Source organism: Coenobita brevimanus, chromosome 1, assembly GCF_032717465.1.
Source record: "Coenobita brevimanus isolate Jiangsu-jjx chromosome 1, ASM3271746v2, whole genome shotgun sequence".
In the NCBI taxonomy this organism is placed as follows: Eukaryota; Metazoa; Arthropoda; class Malacostraca; order Decapoda; family Coenobitidae; genus Coenobita; species Coenobita brevimanus.
The window spans coordinates 7,308,617-7,333,637 of record NC_136954.1 but is presented as its reverse complement, the minus strand read 5'-3'; the positions used below and the strand labels follow the sequence as shown (position 1 = coordinate 7,333,637).

General features: G+C 45.4%; 2 pseudogenes; both read right to left on the bottom strand.

Annotated features, from left to right (window-relative positions):
• LOC145413476 (glutamate receptor 1-like) overlaps positions 1 to 23,305 on the bottom strand; it is an 806,335-nt pseudogene extending 783,030 nt beyond the window's left edge.
• Positions 4,443 to 4,560, bottom strand: LOC145416780 (5S ribosomal RNA; annotated as a pseudogene).
• Positions 23,306 to 25,021: the final 1,716 nt, after the last annotated feature.

Below are 25,021 nucleotides of genomic sequence, written 5' to 3'. Positions count from 1 at the left end.
CCTCACCTCCCTCATCGCTCTCTCTCTTCCCTTATATCACTCTTCTCCCTTACTCCTCCCTCAAGCATTCCTCTTTCCCTCATCTCTTTTTCCTTCCCTCATCACTCCCGCTTTCCCTGAACTCTCCCTCACTTCTCCTTCGCCTGTCCTTCCTTCCTCCTCATATTTCCCTCAGTCCTCCTGCCCCACTACTCCTGAGTTCACTCCTTTCTAGTTCGGTCTTAATGCAGTGTATACGCTTCCCTGTTGCAACTCAATTACGGAAGCTGAAACTTTAATAAACAAATGTCGTTGCTTCCCCTACGTCTTGCAATTGTTTCAGACGTTAACCTGCATAATGAGATGAGATCGGCCGTGTTGAAGAGGGACAAAGGCTTCAGATGTCCCAGAGTGACCTTTGCAACATGCCGGGTTGTGAGGCTCAATTACCTGCCATCTGCTTTAGCCTCATTGCGCTGTCTACAAGTTTCAAACTTGTTTTAAAGCATTAATGAATTTGGGGGTACTTGCTAATAGAAACCTTCACCAAAATTCTGGAGCCTCCGGTGGGCTGGGTGGTAGTGTGTCCTTCTAAAAGTCCTAATCTGGGGTTGATCAAACCTGGTAAAAGATACAGGTGGGGCCAAACGCCAAGAATCGCTTAGCTACGGTGCTCAGTTTCGGTCTGTGAGCCTGTGGCGAGTTATTCACCTACAGTCTTTTAATACAAGGCCAGTGTATCACCCAGGTCACCAAAGTTGCCTTCCCTACGTGTTACACAACGTGCTCATTTTACCTACTAACACACAAAGGGCGAATGAACACCTGATTCCTGCGGCGTCAGCTGCCAGCACCAGGATTCGAACCCCGGCGCTATCGGGCTGGCAGATACGTAGCCAGTAATGCCAACAACTAGGCCACTGCGCCGGGATTGATTTAAAAAAAAAAAGAAAATAGTGCAGTAGTTGTATGCCGTTCACGTGTTATTACATGAAGACTACACACATTTTCTAGGTTCCATCGATGACATACAGAACATTCAGGCTCCACCACTTACAACTATTCCAACACCAAACATCCACATGCACTTCTCACCTGCACTCGGTAAGCCTTATACAACTGGTGTATACCTGTGGGTGAAGCACTGGGTGGGGGAGGGACACTTCTCTACTGACAAAAAAGGTGTTCCTGGACTCTACGGATGAGGTGTCGGTAAGAAACTATACTGTATACCGTAGCACTTCTTGAACTTGGACATGGCACCGTAGTTGGTATTCTCGTCGATTAAGAAAGCTCCGTAACTCCTCTTCCTTAGTAATTTATTTTAGATATGGCTGGTTAATACCCTTCTGTACGTTATTTATGCAGAGCATGGTGATATTGGAAGGATTTACGTAACAAAGAAGATACAAAAAAAAATGTTAGGGACCTTTCAAGCCACTGCACAGCATTTCTGTGAACGGTTTCAATCTTTCTATCTCTCTCTCACACACACACACAAATACATACACAAAAGAAGTTGATGTGGCGTCCTTTATACTCCACTACAGGAGAGAACCTCTCCATTACGAGGGGCTGCAGCCAAGAACCTTTCCCACGATGGCTCTGAACGAGCAGGGAAGGGATGTGTAGGGACGAGGTGGGGTGCATGTGACACAGATGGCGTTGTATGTCTGTGCAATAAGAGTCTGTAGTTTCTTCACCTAGAATAATGCAGTGTCTTTTTACATATAGGTCCTTCATTAAGTTCTAGGTATGAACAAACTAGTGCAAAGATCTATCTAAAGCTCCCATGGCCCGTCCGGGAATCGAACCTGGGACTCCTTGCTTACGAGACCAGTACGCTACCAAGGACACCACCGCCAAATATATGTTTACAGGAAGTATAACTATCTTTCTATTGCCAGACGCCTCAATCCCGTAAGGGGTGGCCACAAACAAATCGCCTCCACGTCGCCCCGTCCAGTGCCACTTCACTGCCCCGTTCCCAGTTCACACACCCCTCTCTCATATACCTCTCCACTCCATCCCTGCATCTCATCCTCGGCCTCCCCCTCCCTCTCCCCCCTCCACCTCACTCGCATACACTCCTCATTAGTCTCTCGCTCTCCATCCTCTCCATATGGGGGGGAAAAATACAGTGGACTCCCAACCTGTCGTCTACTGTTTCAAGACATCTTCAGGGTAATAATTATCATACATATTTGTGATATAATCTGTCAATAATCTTACGTATAAAAGGTCTCTCTCATCCCTTCATTACGATAACATGTTTTATTTCTACTATATCTAGACAAAATATTAACTTAAGTAGGAAGTTTGAAGGAAGTAGAGGAGCATTGCGGTGCTAATGTGGGTGAGATTCAAAGTGATAAGAAATGTGGAGAGGATGGAAAATGAGAGACTGACTAGATGAGTGTGTATGAGTGAGGTGGAGGGGGAGGCCGAGGATGAGATGGAAGGATGGAATGGTGAGTTATGAAAGAGAGAGAATGAGTTGGAGGGAGAGCAGCCAAATGGCAACAGGACGACGTGGAGGCGATTCCTCTGTGCCCACCCCTTACGGAATTAAGGCGTCTGGTAACAGATAGATAGATATATAGATAGACAGACAGACAGACAGACAGACAGATAGATACACAAACAGACAGACAGACAGACAGTTTAGAACAGACTTTTGAGCTAGAGAAAATAAGTAAACCCTTTAGTACTTCCTCTTAGATGGGCCTTTCCCATGTTGGGTCCAATATTCTCAAAGCAGCAAGAGTCTAACAGAAAAGATAATCATGTGGATCAAGTGGTAAAGCCAGATAAAGCCGTGTTGTGGAAGAAGGAGTAAAATATAATGTCAGGTTACTTGTGGCGTGAACTTGAGGAACTACTATTAACCCAGAGAGAGGAACTGACAAGGATGCTATAAGTACCTTTAAGAGTGAGATTACGAAGTTTATTTTCTTTCTTAATGAGAGAGAGAGAGAGAGAGAGAGAGAGAGAGAGAGAGTCTCGAAGGAATGACGTACTGTCTCCCTACTCATCGACGACAAATGAAGATAACAAACCAATGTACATCCTTCCAGAACCGTGATGCAATGAATCGAGATGGGGAAATATAAAATGCAAAAATTTCTTTAAATGACAAAACTATATACTCTTTCCCTACTCAGTGACGCAGGATGGAATGAAAGAGACACCCAAAGGAACTAACAGCTTTTATGATTTTATCCTATGTCGTGAAGCAAAAGAAAAAACAAATCGGAGAAATATAATGCTAAGCAGAAAGATTAGAAACACAGAAAAAAATTGTCTTGACAATTTTGGAATGACGTCCTCTCTATCTATTCAGAGACGCCAGAGGGAAGGAAATAGACAACGAAATAAAAAGCTTCACGAAATCAACTTTAATACTTCATGCAAGGTGCCAAAAAACAGAAGAGGAGAAACAGCGTCTCGGAAAATTTAGTGATAGAATGATATACTCTCTACCTCTTCACTGACGTCTGGTGGAAGGAAACAAACAAACGAACTAACAGCTTCCAAACCCTCCTTCGTCACAGATGCTCTAAAAACCCTCCTCTCCCACACTAGCTGAGATCCCACTTAGACTGAGCCGAATTTAAGGATTCTCGTCACCAAAACTCCTCGGAAGCTTTTGCCTTTATGATTTTGTCCCATAAGAATTATTTATTTCCTCGATGCTGCGTGCACACACACACACACACACACACACACACACACACACACACACACACATCGCTTCTGTCTGTCTATCTGTCTCTTTGATTACGAAGCTCAACCTTTCACTAACACTACTCTCACTACAAACAACCTCGTAGCACACTACACGAGGCCAGCATGGAGCAGAGTGTATCAGGGCAGTTCTTCTCTTCCTCTTTGGAGAAGATTCAACCGTGCAATGGGTCTTAGGGGGACTGATAAAAAAAATAACTCTTATTTGGTACACCTCTATTTTCGCCATAATTTCTTTTTTATTCAGTTTAAGAGTACCTTCTATGGTCCTTTCATCTTACCTTGGCCCAGATTTTCGTCGGTGGCAGCTTATTGCACGCAGCTCAGTGGCACAAAAACACAATACTACCGCTTTACATTATTACCACAGCACTTCTTCATGGATATTTTAGTGTTTATCTCTCGTTAAAACTCAGAATTCAAGCTGCAGAGATGGTGATTTTAGGCCCTTTCCACAGCAAATCTATTAACTAGTCGTATCCAATAATAAATCGCTAAGGATGACGTGTTAGGGCACTTTCCACAGCAATTTATTAACTAGACGTAGCCAATAATAAACTGCTATGGAACTGGTGTTAGGGCCTTTTCCACAGCAATTTACTGAGCATTCATTGCCAGACGCCATGTATCCCAAACGGGGTGGCCAAGGGCTTAGAGTTAATTGTTTTACAGGGAGGGGCACTATTCCTCCACCAACCCCACTTGACACGTAGGGATGCCAACAGCATCTGGTGTTCCCAGGCGGTCACCCATCCAAGTACTAACCAGACCCAACGTTGCTTAACTTCGCTGATCGGACGGGAAGCGGTGTACTCAACGTATGTTACCTTTACCGTTTAAAAATCGACATAGTCTGCATCATTAACATGGCAGAGGGTACGGAGGTGTGAGGGACATAACAAATTGCTAAGGAAGAGGTGTCAGGAAATCTCCAAAGCCATTTACACTAGGACCCTTAATCTGCAGAGCTTGAGCGGGGTCACAAATCCTTGGAAAATTGAGAATACAGGAAAAAAATCGAGATCGTACACTTTTTATATACCAGCGACGTCTTTCTTTTTCCTTCTTACGTTTTCTCTCTTTTTTCTTTTGCTTATTCTTGTTATCTATTGATGATTACATTCAGCTTAGGAAAGATCTCCAATAACGCAGACGCTAAAGAAGGCAATATCTACCTTAGCCTGAGACAGCGAGAATATTAACAAAATGCCGTCCTCGGGTCGAAGGGAAGGTGTAAATCAACCGGAACTCCAACTCCCCCCCCCCCCGCCTAAATGATAAAATCGTCATGAGAATAAAATCTGCAAGAATGTAACCAAACCAACATCCCCGGGTTGAAAAGGGTTAAATCGTTTCGCTTCGTTTCATTTATAAAAGCCCGAACATACTTGCATGCGTCCGCCTTGGTCACCCAACGGCTCTTCTTCACGCCGGCCGATCTCTGGCAGCCTCCTTATTCAGTCGCTTATCCCTGAAGTCACACACTAAGATCTCATCCCGATAATTTTTGTTCTGCCCTTCGCTATCATACAGTCGACGCTCATTTTTCTCATCTTCCGCACCCAGTTGTCGTCTCCCATCCTCTCAACATGCCCAGACTGTCTCAATCTAACCCTCCTCATCACAGTAATAATATATTAACGTCCCCTACTCTCAACTCTTCAATTATAATCTTAACTCCACCCCGTTCCCCCTGCCTCCCATTCAAGGACACACTACACATCCAGCTAATAAATGTCGTTTCTGTACGTCTGAGTCTACAAATATCCTCTTCCTTTACTACCTCTTCCTAGCAGAAATACATTCCTAACACATGCCGCATACAAAGATCCCTCAGCAAGGAAGGAGAGCCCTCTCAGTGTCAGGTGAGACAACAGCTTCCTGAATTTTCTCCAAACACTCCTTACCCTAGCCACAGAACTAGGTCCAGCTCCACCTCCAGTATATAACATATACCCCAAATAACAAAACTCTTTCACACACTCAAGAGACTCTCAAGCGTAGTCAATCCTTTTGTGTATGATAATCTTTACATGCTCTCGCCGACACACAAAAAATCGCCATTACTTCGCAACCTATCTATATCACTGCATTTCCTATGCATCCACTAATTTTAAACACTACACAAGATGGAGTTACTTTCCAAGATGGAGTTAAAATCGTTGAAAGCTCAAGGAAATACCTGAACACTCTCACTTTAAAAACTTACACATAACAACAAAGACTCACGGTTTCAGATCATGAACGGACCCAAAAATCACCATAAACTCAAGAGGGTACAAAGGCGAACACTCACTCAGTCTGGAGATCTTGAAGGCATCGGCAGTGCTAATAATATCGACGAAGGCGTGTAGCTCGAGTCCTCGGCTGGTGGAGTTTTGGTTGTACTGCTTGATGGCGTGGAGGAAGGCGCCCTGTATGTCCCTTGAGTCACGATCAAAGATGGCACCTGCAGAGGGAAAGGAATGGGTTGTTAGAAGAGTTTACCTGGGGGAATTATAAGGTGTTTTCTTTTTCTAATGGAACCTGTAGAGTGAAAGACGAGAGTTTGCTATGAGGGTCTGTTTGGGTAAATCAAGTGTTCTCTCTCTCTCTCTCTAGCTAACTAACTAACTAACTAACTAACTAATCAACAAAGCCTCCTCACCCTCTCCCCTGAAGAGTGGAAGAGGAGGGTTTGTTAGAAGGGTTTGTTATAGGGAAATGTAGTTTTACTGTTTCGAACCTGACAGTTACCGACCCCCCTTTTCAGCTCAGTTGATGACCAAGTGAAGTGCGAATGGAGACTTGATTTGCCTAGTAACCAAGGAGACCTCAAAATAGCATAACTGCATCTCGTGGCACCACAATTTAGCATTCAGAGTGAACTAGTTCCGTCAAGTAAAAAGAGTTCTAGCACTAAAGAGATTCACACAAGTGAGGCGCAACCCATCCGCTCACTCAATGTAGCGAGGATTTCGGGTGACTCTACAATGAATATCAAGCCAAACGGTTTCCTATGACAATGGAAACCTATTCAAGAGACAAGTGTAGTTGTAGGGTGTCGCCATGGCTATACTTGCTGGACATACGTAAGTACAGTACATACTGTATATTTTCAATTCAAGAGTTTTCTTGTGTAGTGCTAATACAGTAGACAAGCAGGGTACACAAATGGCGCGCCACCTGCTGAATATTGCCTCCGTAGGTTGCCTTGATAATACTGAGTTCCTAACTCTGAGCATGTGTGGTTTTCTAGATAGTTATTTGACATTGGTTACATTTAAAAGTGGCCACCGTTTCTCTGCTTTCTCAACCTACACGGGGAGTCCACAGCTGATTAGGTACTAGGTTGCCTGTATATCAGTGATAACCGTTCCACTGATTCCTCGACCCATATGGGGGAGTACACAGCTGCTAAGGTACTAGGTCACCTATGCAGGTACAGGGTAACTAACACTACAATCTTGACATACATACATATATACATGCAATACATCGCACAGTACGACGCATCGCTTCTTTTTGCATAACCAACGTTCTTTTGCACTGTGAACATTATGACCATCATCATCATCATCATCAAGATCATCAACAACAACAAGAACACCCTCCTCCTCTTCCTCCTCCTCCTCCCTCCTCCTCCTCCTCATCATCATCATCATCACCAACAACAACACTCTCCTCCTCTTCCTCTTCCTCCTGCTGCTGCTACTGCTGCTGCTGCTGCTGCTGCTGCTGCTGCTGCTGCTCCTCCTCCTCCTCCTCCTCATCATCATCATCATCATCATCATCATCATCATCATCATCATCATCATCATCACCCTAACAGTTGAGCCGCCAGTCCTGATTTGGGGAACCAATCAGACAATCACCTTCATCATTGTTATCATTCTGGTCCTAATTTTTCACCGAAGAGATGAGGTTAGGAAGGATCCAGAAACAAAGAAAAAGAAGGCACAATGCAAGACTAACACGAAGCACAGTGTCACACAACATCTGTGCCATCATCGTTTTCACTTCGAGTTACTACACCTTAATGTGAGCAGATATAAAACAGCTTTATCTTATTTTCCACTAATACGCACCCCCCCTCCCAAAAAAAAAAATAATAATCTGACCTATACATTTAATTTTTGTGCATAAGAAATAAGGTACTGCCAATATCATAAATTAATAGTGTTTTCAGGGCCATGTCATTTTACAATTATGTTTTCTCTGTTTTCTTGTCTATTTCTGTATTCATCTGTGTGTGTGTGTGTGTGTGTGTGTGTGTGTGTGTGTGTGTGTGTGTGTGTGTGTGTGTGTGTGTGTGTGTGTGTGTGTGTGTGTGTGTGTGTGTGTGTGTGTGTGTGTGCTTTTCGCTTTTTCGTTTTATGTTTTTTGTGTGTGTATCCGCGTGAGTATCAGTGCACGAGTAAGAGAGAGTCCGCACATATGCACCAAAATGGAGGTCTCTAAATAATTAATGTTACACAGGAAAATATACGTACAGCATAATCACAGCCTGTTTATGACCATGTCCCCACCTTATCCTCGCACTCCCTGTGCCACCCCCTCAACCCAACCCTCTACCCCCCCCCTTTTCCAGACCAACCCTTCTCCTGCCCCTCCCCATTCCCCATCCGCTGCCTTCTTCGCCTACCTCTTCCCTCCCCTCTCCTCCCTCCCCTGCCTCTCCTCCTCCCTGCCGGACTCTTGAAGATTATGTGGATTTTGTGGTGATGGTGGTTCCACGGAATAAGGGCCCTTGTCTTTCAGTTTACATATTTCTTTGATGTGTGTCTCCCTCCCTCTCCCACTTTCCCTCCCTTCCTTCTCTCCCTTACCCTTGTCCTGTCCTCTCTTCCCTTCCCTCGCTTTCTTCTCTCCTTCACCCTTCTCCAGTCCTCTCTTCCCTTCCTCCCCCTCTCTTCTCCCCATGTTTTCCCTTCCCCCCTTCCTTTCTCCTTGGTTATAGGTTCTTGCTTCTTCCCACTCTCTTTCCCCCCTCTCTATCTCCTCTCTTTTGTCCCCCTTCCCTCCTCCCTTCCGTCCTTCTATCCTCTTCATTCTCTCTCCCCATCTCCTCTCCTCCTTTCTCCTCATCTCTCCGCCGTCTCACCCTTCGGTCATTGTATTCAGGATTTCCAATTCGTACCTCCACTTTCTCCCCTTCCCTACCTCTTCTCGTTCCACCTCCCTACCTCCTCTCTTTTCCTCTCCCTACCTCCTCTCTTCCCCCCCATCCCCTCTCTTTCCCCCTCCCTACCTGACCACTCTCTCCCAACATACATCTCTTCCCCTCATCCCAAGCTTTACTTTTTCATCCTCCCCCATCCTCTTCCCCGCTCTTCCTTGACTTTCTCACCAAGGTGTTTCTAGTTTCCCCTTTCCCCCCTCAGATTCCTTTCTTTTCCCTCTCCCTTCTCGCCACCTTCTTCCCCCATTTTCTTCGTCTCCCCATCCTCCCTCCAACTCCCCACTCCCCCATTCTCTAGAGTCCTCCTCCTTCTCTCCCTCTTACCTCATCCGTCTCCTCATGACTGCTGTATTTCCAGGTTTCTCACTCATTCCTTCCTCTTTCTCTCCTTCCTCATTCCCCTCGCCCCCTCCCCCTCACTCCCCTCTTCCTCCTCTCTCCATCTTTCTTTGTATTTCCCCCAATCCCTCCCAACCCCCACTCCTCTTGGTATTGTGTATTCAGAGTTCTTGCTCATGCCCCTATCCCTTCAACCCCTCCCTATCATGTCTCTTTGCCCCATCCTCTAATCTCCTTTTCCCTCCCTTTCCTCCCCTCTTCCTCCCTCCGTCTCTCCCCTCTCCTCCCCTCGGTCATTTCGTTCTGGGTTTCTTGCTTGCCATCCCCCCCCCCTTTCTCCTCCTCCTACCTATCCTCCCCCTTCCTTACGTCCTCCCCTCTCCTACTTTTCCCTCTTCTCCTCACTATCCCCCAGTCTTCCCAACGTTCTTCTCTTCCTCCCCCTCCATCCTCACCTACTATATTCCCCTAGTCCTTCTCTGCTTTCTATCCCCTCCATTCTCTCCCTCACTCCCCCTTCCATCTCCTCTCCTCCTCTTACTCCTTTTCTTTCCCCCCCTTTATTGCTTCCCTATTTCCCTTCTTCCATTCTTACTACCATTCTTTTCCCCCATTCCTCTTTCTCTCCTTTCGCCTTCCCCTCTTTCTCGCTCTTTTTACTCTCCTGTTCCCTCTTCCCCCTTCTGTCTCACCCTTGCCATCCCACTTCCCCCACTCCCCTCCTCTCACATGTTCCACCTCTCACCCTCTTCCTTTCTCTCCCTTCTCCCTCTTAACCTCTTCTCTCCCTCTTTCCCTTTCCTCCTTTCTCTCTCACCCCTCATCTCTTTCCAATGTCAATCCCTACTTCCGCCCTTACCCTTTCCTTCATCCGTCCCCTTCCTCCAATCGCCTCTTCTCTTCCCCATCCTTCCCTCTCTTACCTCTCCTCTTCCCTTTTTCCCACACTCAGTCTTCTCTTCCTCCTCCCCCTTTGCCCTTACTTACACCCTTTCTTATTCCTTCTTCCATTTTCCCATCCCACTCTTACCTCCACTTTTATCTCCCTTTCCCTTTTTCCCCCCTTTTGCCTCACCCTTTCCTTCTTTCCCTCCTCCTATATTCTTCAACATCACCCCCTCTATTCTACCTCCCCATCTCCTTCCCTTCTTTTCTCTTCCCCTTTGCGTGTTATTAGTCCATATTATAATTACAAATCATAATAGACAAACAGATAAATAGATAGATAAATAGATAGATAGACAGCTCTATGCGAGCCTGGGAATGGGAAATGATCTTGCAAGTTACACTGAGGAAAAGCTGACGACAGATTAGGAAGTAGCAATGTCAGGAGATGATGCAGTTAGTTGGTCAGCGATACACCAGGTGAACACACATACACACATACTCACACACAGGCTTCTAGAACTTTCCAACCACAGGGAACACACGTGATAACGACTCCTGCTTCACCAGAATTTAGGAAAGAGAGCTCAGAAGGAGAGAGGCCATAGACGCGGCAGGGTGTAGGGAGGAAGGCTTAGCAACTTGGGAGAGAGAGAGAGAGAGAGAGAGATAGGGAGATAGCTAGCGGGACTCTATACTTCGCTCTGTGTGAGAGACTTGTTAATATTTCCAAGACAATAAAAATAGTTCCATACTATTCTTTACCTCTCCTTGTCATTGAATGACAAATGGGAAAGAAGATTATCTACTTACAAAGCTACTCAAGTATAATAACCGCTCGTCCACAAGTCTAATATATATAACTTCTCTACAAGTAACTACAAAGTCTTTTTATGACATGCGCCCTGTCTCCATCTCTCTCCTTACACTCCATCTCCCTCCTTACTTCGCTTCTTCCATCTTCTTTCCTCCCCTCTTCATCCCAATTTCCCATCTCTCTCCCTTTTCTCCTTTCCACCTTCTCTCTCCCTGCTTCCCCACTTCTCCCTTCCATCTTCGTTCTTCCCCTCTCCTTACCTGCTCTCTTCCCTCCCTACCTCCAGCCACTGTGTCTCCGGGGCTTCTTTGGAGGGAATATTTCAAGGTACACATAACCTGCCACTTTGGGGAGAGGAGGGGAGGCAGAGGGTGTTTCCTCCTCCTCGTCTCCCTCCATCATCATCATCATCATCATCATCATCATCATCATCATCATCAATCAATCAACCAATTATCAATCATCGTCGTTGTTAAAGAGAGAGAGAGAGAGAGAGAGAGAGAGAGAGAGTGTGTGTGTGTGTGTGTGTGTGTGTGTGTGTGTGTGTGTGTGTGTGTGTGTGTGTGTGTGTGTGTGTGTGTGTGTGTGTGTGTGTGTGTGTGTGTGTGTGTGTGTGTGTGTGTGTGTGTGTGTGTGTGTGTCACTTTCATCAGCCTTCCGTCCTGTTCCTTGGCTACAGAATCTCGAAATACAAAAGTCTGGGCCGTTCAGGTGACTCAGGAGACTTTGTAACACCGTTTCCTGCCCGACTCATTTGGCATATTACACCTTACCATTTACACCTTACCATTACACCTTACCATTACACCTTACCATTACACCTTACCATTACACCTTACCATTTACACCTTACCGTTTACACCTTACCATTACACCTTACCATTTACATTTTACCATTTACACCTTAACACATACACCTTACCATTAACACCTTAACATTAACACCTTAACACATACACCTAAACATTTCTTCTTTGCTGTCCTTATCTCATTCTAGTAGTTCAGTTACTCTTCTAGGAGCTGCCTAGCATGGGCCAACCGGCCTACTGCAGTTATCCTCTCTTCTTATGTTCTTATGTTCTTAACACATACACCTTACCATTTACACCTAACCATTTACATCTTAACACATACACTTTACCATTTACACCTTAACATTAACACCTTACCATTTACACCTCAGCATTTACATCTTACCATTTACACCTTATCATTACACCTTATCATTTACACCTTACCATTACACCTTACCATTTACACCTTACCATTTACACCTTAACATTTACACCTTATCATTTACACCTTACCATTTACACCCTATCATTTACACCTTACCATTTACACCTTACCATTACACCTTACCATTTACACCTTACCATTTACACCTTACCATTTACACCTTACCATTACACCTTACCATTTACACCTTCCCATGTACACCTTATCATTTACACCTTACCATTACACCTTACCATTTACACATTACCATTTTGCGTATTTCACTTTACCATTTTCTTAGTATGTTCTTTATATCGTATTGATGCTGACATACTCTGCATCAATAACATAGAAGATGATTATGCTGTGGACTATGCTGAATAAATCACTAAATAAATCACTGAATAAATCACTCAATAAATCACTATGAAAAATAAATCAATAAGGGAGCGGCATTACAAATCAACAAAGCCACCTGGCGTAAGACCCTCTCTCTAAAACAGCGTCATTTTCAGTTGTTTTTTTTTTTCCAACAGCATGAAAACAGCCTATGCTCTTTCTCTCTCTCTCTCTCTCTCTCTCTCTCTCTCTCTCTCTCTCATATCATTTTTCTCTTCTGCTCTCTCCAGGCGAGTGCAATCAGCTAAGGAGGCTTTGTTTGACCTGGAGGAGATAGGAATAATCTTCACTAATTCTTGCACTCTTATGGCGTCTCCTGGGCTTCATTGCTGCCATCTCCAAACATCTTCCGGTGTCGTATTCTATTAGTAAATCGTTACCCACGGACGATTTAGTCAACTTAAGAGATACGTTTTTCTAGCGAAAGGGTAAGTGAAAGCACTAACTAATCTATGGGGTTTGGAGTCTCTCTTCAGGCCAATAAAACCCTCTGGATGCAGCGAGATTAAACTAAATAGTCCGTCATCGGAGTGAAGGGATTAACGTCAGGGAAAACGAAATCCTGGGATTGGGACGTTGAGATAAGAAAGTTTAGATAAAATGAGCCAATACCAAAGCGGCCTACAGTGATGGAAGTGTTATCATTGTATTGTCACTAAGCACCGCTGGGACCTGCGACACCCACGGCAACATTACTACCCGAACAGCTGAATAGGAAGGATATTAGACTAAAAGCACATCAGCCCGTCACCAATTACACACCCATTACGGGGCATCTCACCCGTCACCAATTACACCCCCATTACGGGGCATCTCACCCGTCACCAATTACACCCCCATTACGGGGCATCTCACCCGTCACCAATTACACACCCATTATAGGACATCTCACCAGTCTCCAACTAAACACCCATTACAGGGCATCTCACACGTCACCAATTACACACCCATTACAGGGCATCTCATCGGTCACCAATTACACACCCATTACGGGGCATCTCACCCGTCACCAATTACACACCCATTACGGGGCATCTCACCCGTCACCAATTACACACCCATTACGGGGGATCTCACCCGTCACCAATTACACCCCTATTACAGGGCATCTCACCCGTCACCAATTACACACCCATTACGGGGCATCTCATCGGTCACCAATTACACACCCATTACATCTCACCCGTCACCAATTAAGCACCGATTACGGGGCATCTCACCCGTCACCAATTACACACCCATTACAGGGCACATCACACGTCACCAATTACACACCCATTACGGGGCATCTCACCCGTCACCAATTACACACCCATTACAGGGCACATCACCCGTCACCAATTACACACCCATTACGGGGCATCTCACCCGTCACCAATTACACACCCATTACGGGGCATCTCACCCACCTATTTTCCCTCAGAAACCTGTTTTCATGCCGTGAACCCATTTTCTTTCCTGGACGTACATTCCCGCTGGGATGTATTTTCCTCCATGAACCCATTTCTCCAAAGGATCTATGTTCATCCAATTGTAACCATTTCTCCAAAGGATCTATGTTCATCCAATTGTAACCATTTCTCCAAAGGATCTATGTTCATCCAATTGTAACCATTTCTCCAAGGATCCATTGTCTCACTTGGACTCATTTTTCCCAGGAGCCCATTTCACCATCGCACCTATTTTATGCCATGACCCAACTTTCCTCCGCTGACCAATATTCCCCTCGGACCTACTTCACCCCTGCAGTTGTTGTCAAGCGGACCCATTTACTCCCTATGGGCCTATTTCTTCAAGGGCCTACTCATGGACCCCCTTGTCCCGATGGACCTATTTCACCTTAGGGCCTATTTTCCACCAGGCACCTACTTTTCTTTCATGAACCTATTTTCCATTACATGACCAATGTTTCCCATGGACCTATTTTCCTACATGGACCTATTTTCCATCAAATGACCAATGTTCCCCACGGACCTATTTTCCTTCATGGACATATTTTATCCATGGATATATATTACCTCCAATAGCTTTCCCATGGACCTATTTTTACCCCTGGGCCTATCTTCCTTCCACGGACCTATTTGCTCTGTGGACCTACCACTGGGCATATTTTCTATCCATGGGCATAAATCCCCACACTGACCCATTTCACCATAGGCACCTGTGTTCCATCCGTACCCTTTTTACCCACTGGACCTATTTCCACTAAGGACCATTTCCCCTGATGGATTCCCCAGGGACCTATTTTCCGAAACTGGCATTTTAACCCTGGACCTGTTACCGAATTGACCTATTCCCCAGCGGACCTATTTTGCTCCTTCCACCCACCCACCAAATAACCCACCCACCCATATACCTATCCACTCACTAATAACCCACCCACCCATATACCTATCCACTAACTAATACCCCACCCACCCATATACCTATCCACTAACTAATAACCCACCCACCCATATACCTATCCACTAACTAATACCCCACCCACCCATATACCTATCCACTAACTAATAACCCACCCACCCATATACCTATCCACTAACTAATAACCCACCCACCCATATACCTATCCACTCACTGAGCGTAGTAAGCTGGTCTCCTGGACTTGTCCTCCGGGAAGCCACACATCCACCCACCAACTCACCTACCCAGGAAACCCAGTCACCCCACCCACGTGTCCAACCCAGCTAAACCACCTCAACCCTCCCACCCACCCACACACCCTCGCCACCCATCACATCCTGCTTGTACACCCTTTCCACTCATCCCATCCATTTCGCACAACTCACTCATCCACCCTACAAACCCCACCCACTTAACCCACTCCTCCCACTATGCACACCACACTCACCAGCCGTACTCACTCCAACTACGAACCCCACACCACCCACTCCATCCACCCCACCTGTCCACCCATCAACCCACGTCACTCATCCAGCACCTACTAAACTACCCACCCAGTCGCCAAGACTGGAGCTCCGCAAGATGACTTACAACATGCTCTCTCTCTCTCTCTCTCTCTCTCTCTCTCTCTCTCACACACACACACACACACACACACCACCAATACCGTATATATACCGCCTTCTCACAAACTTACCCAACCATCCATCCATCAACCCACCCCACATCCACCAATCCATGCAGTCCCATCTTACACATCCATCTGTCTATTCTTCGCTATGTTGACGCCTTTTGTATTTTGTTCTTGCTGCCTTGAAAGCAATTTATTCAGCATGGAAATGATATCTCGCACAGAAAGGGTTACAAACAGATCTGCCATTAACCCTTTTAGCCCAAGGACATTATTATTAAACCTATTAATAATAAAAAAAAGGCTTGAAAGGGTTAAATCACCGATATAGAGGAATTTAGGATATCAATCGAAAAGAAAGCTCGGGGCGGACAGTCCACCAGTCACTGCCCGCTAATGTGGGCGGCGATTTAGGCTACAAGAGTACTGTAATTCCCAATCACTATAACAACAGCTGTAACATCTGCAAACTGTAGGGACGTGTCATATATTTGCACATTAACAAAGTCACCGTACTCATTAAAGGGTATTGAGCCACCCAGTGTTAAGTGTGTCGTGAATTGTTACAAACCATGACGGTCAATTACAAAACGTGGCAACGTCAACATAACGTTTTATGGTCTGACCGTAAGATTCCATATTCTCCATGAAACAATGATTTGGCCCAGTCATCATCTTGTAATCTATCTCTCCCATTGTAGCTCCTGTCGTCCACCAAAGTCTACCGTCCCCTATTCCATCATCCCTCTCCTCTAGCCCCCAGTTCGACCACTGTTGCCCCCTTCTTCACCCACCTCCCTCCTCCTGTCTCCCAGGTCCCCCACCCCCATCCTGCCGCCTCCTGAGATGCCACCTCCTATATGTAGTGAACTTGCTTCGATTTCTGAGGTCTACCAATGTCAGATTAACGGTAGGGAGGATGGGCGTCACGATAATTTTCTGTTCATCGATAGATGTGGGGAAGCTGAAACTATGACTTAAATGATGAACTGTTAACTGTTGCATGGTTCATGACCAGAAACTAAACCATTCATGAAATCAGTGTCATAATAATCAGTCATTAATAATATTAACCGTCAATCATAATAACTGCATTTAATACAAGCGATTTTTGTAACTAATGGCATAATTGATGTAATGTGCACGTGTTCAGACTGGATAACTGCAAACATTACAACCTTACCGTAATCATGACATGCTATTATAAGAATATTTTCTGGCGGAACATTGCTTATACATTATATTGCCACCAATAACTACGCACAGCTGCAATGATCACCACGTTCGGTTCGTCCTAGCAACCGAACGAAACCTGGTGAAGTTCCATGTTTGTCAGTGTTACCAGATGCAGAGAGCATTACACCACCTCCCTGGTGGACGGGCTGTTTCTGTTTGATATGCCAGCAACTGTACCTTTAGATAAATTTCCTCAGTTATTTTAGAGAGAGAGAGAGAGAGAGAGAGAGAGAGAGAGAGAGAGAGAGAGACCGTTGTGAATGAATTATCGATCTATTACCTTGCTCGCATTAAATGACTGTAAATTAATAAATACATAAATAAATAAGTATATAAACATCAGCCATAAGGATCTTAACTTAGGCCAGCGCTCCAAACCACTACGCTACGCGTCAGTATTCTGTGGTAGAAATAAAGTCCGGTGCTATTCCTGAGTCTCTACCCTAGCACTCCATCTCACTTGACTACTGACACACTATCTCACTTCGCTCCACTCACCTAATCTTACAACACTCATTCTTTATTTCCTTCTCCCTTTCTTCCACCCATCATTGTGCCCCACACTTCACACCTCCTTACCTCTTCCTGCTGGACCACAATTTTATATACTCTATACCAACTTCATTTTTCCCTCCTTAACAACGTTTCTGATTTTCCTCGTTCTTATTAATATAGTCTACTTCATTCCCCCCCTTACCTGTTTTGTTTTTTTTCTTCTTTCTCCCCCCGTTTTTCTTCCTTACACTTCACCTGCTTCCTCGTATCCGCATGTCCTAATCCTTTTTAGTCCTTCTGTTCTCTCTTTATTGCATCTCATTCAGATGAGTCTTTCCTTTTTCTTTACTCCTAAAGCTCTCTCTTTGAAGTCTATATCACTCCTTTTCTCACCGTCCATTCCTCGTTCTCATTTCTTCTCCCACTTTCCTCCATTCATCCTCTCCCTTCTCTCCTCTTCCATCCTCCCCACCACCTCACTGTAATCTGTGCTAATCCCAGTCATGACAAACCCCAAATATAAATTTCAGAAATATACTTAATCCAGTATTATGTAAGTTTATTTTGTAATAATAATAAACAAAATGTATGGTTGATTTATTAGCGGTAAATATTGAATTAAACAGTGTTTACACGAGAAGTGAAAGCGATTTACTTATCGAACAAGTTCTTTTTGTCAGATACGCAGGCTATTGCTGTGGGCTCTGAGTGGACGAATGCAGGGACTAGTTTACCTTCACTCTGTTATAAGTTTCTTTACTTTTGTGTTGACTTTTTCCTATTTTTGGATCTCACCAGATCATTTATTTGTAAGAAATATAATTACATCTTTGATTAGGCTTTTGTCTTCGAACTGTACATGTAATCACTTCAACAGGAATATTCCCTTGACTTCTGAATGTTTGGCATGTCTGAATGGACTTACCTAGCTTGTCTGCTTTATCTTATAACCAACTAGTTATTGCTCTTTACAAATTGTCCTGGAAGGTAGAAAATCTTATCACTCCTTAAAGAAACCGAAAATTTAAGTCGTGAGTTATGCAGATAGAATTACACTCAAATCCTGACATTGTATTTACTGTGAAGAACAACAGTCGGACCTAAACTGTTGTAAAACATTATAAGCACAGCATATCATGGTGTGTGCGCCTTTTGGGGTGGCAGTATTCAGTTTAATTTATGCAACACGAAGGAGCCTATGGTTAAATGTCTGCATTTAACTCCAAAGAAAGTCTAACGAAAGAGCACAATAGCGCGCCGAAGAGTGGGAGGGGTCAAGAGTTGGAAGAGTCTGGCAGGACAGAAATAACGCTTCGCAGATACGTTGTTAAGGGAGGGAGAAGGACTGAAAAGACGGGTAAAATCCCTGTGGGGGTAATAGTAACAACAAGAATAACAATAACAGCAACAGCTATATTAACAATGTCATCAGTAAGAACAATAATAGCATCCACAGGAGCAGCAACAACAAAAGCAGTGATCGCATCAAGAACTACAGTAGCAACATCAACAGCAACAACAATAGCAGCAACAACAGTAGCAACAATATAGCAACAGTAAACAATTATAAGAGTAGGATCAGCAAAAACAACGGCAAAGGAAGCATTTACAGTTTTCTATACTTAGCACCACTGGCAACCAGAAAGTATATTATGGTAAGTAACAAGTAAAGCTATGAACGGTGCTGGTGTTGTAATGGTCGGTCATGGCCTATGTTCTTCAGGATTATTTTGCCTTGCAAATATAGTATACGAACGAATCGGAAGTCGAAGTCTCTTAATTAATAAAGATTTGTTAAACTTCATACCAAGAATAGCGCTATGATGATTTTTACTAAGAATTAGCAACATAGCCGCATAAGAGCAAGTCTAACTTCGTATGAAATTGTTTGAGCGACAGCCCGTAGTCTTCCATGTATTGAGTATTTGCAATTCGAAGCCCAACCAGCACTTATAGTTGAATAGACTCCTAGGCTTAGACAACATAAGAAGAATAAATCTCCTGTATTAAAATTTACTAATCCAGTTTGGTAAGGTAAGATAGCTCAAACTTAGAGGGAAATAAATAATCTGAAGACAGGGGAGAAACAGTATTATAGAAAGTTGGATATGGTTGGTATTGTTTGCTCTTTAATAAATAATTTTACAGCATCGGCAAATGGTTGGAGTAAGCCCAGGAATCCTAGGTATTTATTTTACAGCTCTTCAGGCTTTTGAATACTTTGAAGCTCCGTTTACTATTAATGACTCAGTTTTTGGATCTTGTTTTTTGTAGCGACAGGCTTTCACGGTCTTCATGTAATTATTGGGACTACTTTTTTAATGGTATATTTGTATCGTCTTTATATGCGTCATTTTTCTGCAACTCATCATTTTGGTTTTGAGGCCGCTGCATGATATTGGGATTTTGTTGATGTAGTTTGTTTGATTCTTTATATTTTTATGGGTTCTATAATTCTTCATTTTGGAAGAAAAAGCCCTACCCTAATCTTCTTAGTTGCTAAAACTAAATAGTTAAGCACGTAAATTAAATTTATTTCTTAGAAAACCAGATATAAAAGCTCGATTGGCATATCACCTCTAATATTAAGTTAAAAATTTTATTGCAACAAATACTTCTTTTTTTTAATTAGCTATCTTTTTCTCGGGATAAATATTTATAGGTCTAATTTTGCAAACCATTTATACACAAAATAGAATTTCTTATATTTACTTTTAAGAATATTTAAGTGTTATTTCTACTTTCTTTCACAATACTTTTTACTTTCACTGCATTAATATTTCGATAAAATCTACTATTCAAGGAAATAAAAAAATAGTTTTCTTATAATATTTACACTCTTATAACAAAAGTAAGATTATTGATTTCCAGATAACCTGTATTAAAGGTACTCTTCTCGGTGTAAACGAGCTGCTTATCTCAAGCTCTATCTCGCTTTCCAGGTACACTTTCCAGTACACCTACTATGTTACGACTTACCTAATCAAGTTTTCTTCTAAGAGGGGTGAGGAACCAACATAATAAACCACAAGCTATGAAAAGAAACTAGTAACAGACAGGCGTCTAAACAAAGTTAAGGTCAGTGGAAACATACAGTATAATTGCATGGGTAAACTCAAGCAAGAAATGTTGGTGTGTGCGTTCCTCAGTGCTATAAAGTGTATTAAGGTAGAAGTCAATAATGAAAAAGCATTTGGAATATGCGTCGATGTAGGACGAGTGTAGGGCTGACCACAGCTCAGACATTCAGCAAATATCCGTGTGCTTCCTTTGTGCTCAGTGCATCGTACACTACTTTTCAACGGAGTGCCCCCCCCCCCCACACACACACACATTCAGTAAAGCAGGAAGTGCAATAGCACATCACAATTTTGGTCAACCGTTGACATCAGTAGAAAGTAATAAATGAAAATTAATAAATAAAACGGTAACAGGCAATTCCATTTTACCTCCTTGTACGCGTAGGGGCCCTAGGCTAGGCTATCCCAGTCTGGTATCCTACATTTCAGGGCAGTTGACCGGCCTACTTCTCCTGGTGGCTTTACATGAGCGAAAAACATCCAGTCACTCTGTGGGGTAACTAACTAGTGCACGGCCGTCACTTCCACTGAGGCCTTCTAACCACTACACCACCAGGTAGGGCAATGACAGCAGGTAAATACTTCATTACTTCATTACCATCACACCTTTTGTTTTATATTCTTTCTGCCTTCAGTCCACTTTAGTCACCTTAGAAATAGTCTCGTCTACTGAAAGTATTCAAATCAGACTCCATTAACCCGTTCAGTCCAAGGATATCATAATGATGGCGAAGAAAAAAGTACCTATCAAGTTATAAGGAGAAAAAAAAATGGCGTTGCGTGCAGCGAGGAATAACATGTATAACATAACTTACACCATCAAGTGAAAAATAACGAAATGAACATCTCGGAGGGGGGGGGGGATCAGATCCCAAGTCCACAGGGAAACAAAATGAAAATAAAAGTAAAAAAGAGCCGATAGCGAGGCCTGACCCCGGGCTGCCATGACTCACAGGCCACGATTCCACCAGTCCTGATCACGCTGTCTTAAGGACCAAACTTATTAAGAGCTATCAACACTCTCAGGCTCCTGTGAATCACGGCCAGAGGAGTAACATCGGTATAGCGAGAGTCGAATACAAAAGTTATCTCTACTATTGACATCTTGACATCTTTTATCCGGTGACATTTGTGGTAAGGGGGGGGGGCGCTCACCATCCACTCACTCGATGTAGTGCTGCTTTGGGTGTCTGCACTTTCCTCCCTTCCATCCTTCCTCTTCTGCCTTTCTTTCCTCCTTCCTTTCCTCTTTCTTCTGCCTACGGGTGACTTTACACTCCTCCTTCAGTTTTTTTTTTCCTTCATTCTTTCCTCTTCCCACTGCCTATGGGTGACTCTACTCTGAGTGACAATCCAAATGGTTTCCTGTACACCAGGAAACCATTTACTACGCTGGGTGGTAATAACCAAATTATGGCACCTGGCGGTTTAGTGGGCAATTAAGGTGCTCCAATCGGACTGAGCCTGTGTAGGCTTATATCCAAGGGGTGGTTGGGGTTTATTGCTCACATAATGCCACTCAGGGATGAGTGAGGCTGGTCACTCTCATCTTCAATGTCAGGACCAACTTGCCTATCCCCGGGTTCCTATGCTCCTTATGGGGCGACATAGGATTGGATGAGGGATGGATGGCTCTTTTATACGATGACATCTTGACATCTTTTATACGGTGATGACATCTTTTATACGATGACATCTTGACATCTTTTATACGGTGATGACATCTTTTATACGGTGACATCTTGACATCTTTTATACGGTGATGACATCTTTTATACGGTGACGTCTTGACATCTTTTATAAGGTGACATCCTTTTTACGATGACATCTTGACATCTTTTTTACGATGACATCTTGACATCTTTTTTACGGTGACATCTTGACATCTTTTACACGGTGACATCTTGACATCTTTTATACAGTGACATATTTTATACGATGATATCATTTATACGGAGACATCTTGACATCTTTTATACGGTGACATCTTGACATCTTTTACACGGTGACATCTTGACATCTTTTATACAGTGACATATTTTATACGGTGATATCATTTATACGGAGACATCTTGACATCTTTTATACGGTGACATCTTTTATACGGTGATATCATTTATACGGAGACATCTTGACATCTTTTACACGGTGACATCTTGACATCTTTTATACGGTGATATCTTTTATACGGTAACATCTTTTTTACGGTGACATCTTGACAGTGATATCTTGACATCTTTTATACGGTGACATCTTTTATACAGTGACATCTTGACGTCTTTTACACGGTGACATCTTGACATCTTTTATACGGTGATATCTTTTATACGGTGACACACTGACAGTGACATCTTGACATGTATACTGTGACATCTTTTATTCGGTGACATCTCTTATTTTCCTCCTGTTACCGCCACATTCTTTCATGGGAATCAGGGAAGGTTTTTCTTATTCATAAAGTTCTCCTTGTCACTGCCATCGAATCTTTAAACCTGTGTTCTTGTTATCAGCAGACGATTTTGTACTATGCTCTTCGTTATTCAGGTTTTCTTCTCCTCCTACACTCCCTCCCTCTCCTCCTCATCCTAAAACTTTCTTTATCTTTTTATTATTCTCTCTCTCTCTCTCTCTCTCTCTCTCTCTCTCTCACCAACTCTTTTACCTCCCAAAACCGTAGTATTGCATTACATCGCTTACAAAACAGTTTTAAAGAGTCCAAAGATAATAAAGTAACAAATAATTGCAAATCTGTTGAAAACAGAAAAAATGCTGTGGGAAAACGTGTTGAGTTTGTTGGGGAGGCGGACGGAGTCGGGCGGGAAGGGGGAGGAGGTCGCGTTGGTCAGGGGGTTGAGGACGAGGACGGAGGGGATGAGGAGGGTGCTGGTGGGGATACTGGCGGTGGCGGCGGCCATCATTGGCTGGTGGGAGGTCACTCAACTGTGGGTGCTGAATCTTATTAAGGAGGCGGCGCGACGGCGGGCAACAAGTGGTTGGTGGGACAGACTGATGGGAAGGGCGGCGCTGGTGCCCTGCCACTACTATGAGGAGGCCGGCTTCCCTCAGGAACTGGCTAGCCGCCTCACCTGCCTCCTGGTTGGGGAAGGCTGGTCTCGCACCGCAGCGGGGCTGGCACCATATGGCGTCCTCATGGGGTGCCTCGTTACCGTAGCTGCCCCCATCCTCTGGTGGTGGTGGTGGTAGGGGGCGAGAAGCAGGCCCTCACCACCGCCTGCATCCCCATCACCCTCAACTGCCACAGCGTGGGGCAGACGGAGGGCTCAGCGGCCAAACACCTCCACCACCACCGCCACCCAACCCTGCCACTTGGACAAAAGCGTAAAACAATTGGGCAGGAGGAGGGCTGGGGAGTGGAAGCACCACGACCGCTTGATAAGTGTTCACGGCATCTACAGTACGACCTGCCACACCGTCCAGCGCCAGGCTCTCCCTGAACCCAGACCCCAATGCGAGGGGCTGCCCAAGGCCAAGCCCGAGTCACACAACGAGCAGCCTGAGGCAAAGCCCAAGTCCTGCAAAGGGCTGCCCGAGGCCGAGCCCGAGTCCCGCGAGGGGCTGTCCGAGGCCGAGCCCATCAAGGGGTTGCCCGAGGCCGAGCCCATCGAGGGGCTGCCCGAAGACGAGCCCAAGTCCATCGAGGGGCTGCCCAAGGCCAAGCCTGAGCCCCGCGAGGGGCTGCCCAAGGCCGAGCCCGAGTCCATCGAGGGGCTGCCCGAGGCCGAGCCCGAGTCCATCGAGGGGCTGCTCGAGGACGAGCCCAGCAAGGGGCCGCCCGAGGACGAGCCCAGCAAGGGGCTGCCCGAGGATGAGCCCAGAGAGGGGCTGCCTGAGTCTGAGCCCGAGTCCGAGCCCAGCGAGGGGCTGCCCGAGTCCGAGCCCAGCGAGGGGCTGCCCGAGTCCGAGCCCAGCGAGGGGCTGCCCGAGTCCGAGTCCAGCGAGGGGCTGCCCGAGTCCGAGCCCAGCGAGGGGCTGCCCGAGTCCGAGCCCAGAGAGGGGCTGCCGGAGTCAGACCCCAGCGAGGGGCTGCCTGAGTCCGAGCTTAGCGAGGGGCTGCCCGAGCCCGAGTCCCGCAAGGGGCTGCCCAAGGCCGAGCCCGAGTCCCGCGAGGGGCTGCCCGAGGCCGAGCCCGAGTCCCGCGAGGGGCTGCCCGAGAACAAGCCAGAGTCCACGGAGGGGCTGCCCGAGTCCGAGCCCAGCGAGGGGCTGCCCGAGTCCGAGCCCAGCGAGGGGCTGCCCGAGTCCGAGCCCAGCGAGGGGCTGCCCGAGTTCGAGTCCCGTGAGGGGTTGCCCGAGGCCAAGCCCGAGTCCCACGAGGGACTGCCCGAGTCCGAGCCCAGCGAGGGGCTGCCAGAGGACGAGCCCTGCGAGGGGCTGCCCGAGTCCGAGCCCAGCGAGGGGCTGACCGAGTCCGAGCCCAGCGAGGGGCTGACCGAGTCCGAGCCCAGCGAGGGGCTGCCCGAGTCCGAGCCCAGCGAGGGGCTGCCCGAGGACGAGCCCAGCGAGGGGCTGACCGAGTCCGAGCCCAGCGAGGGGCTGCCCGAGGACGAGCCCAGCGAGGGGCTGCCCGAGGACGAGCCCAGCGAGGGGCTGACCGAGTCCGAGCCCAGCGA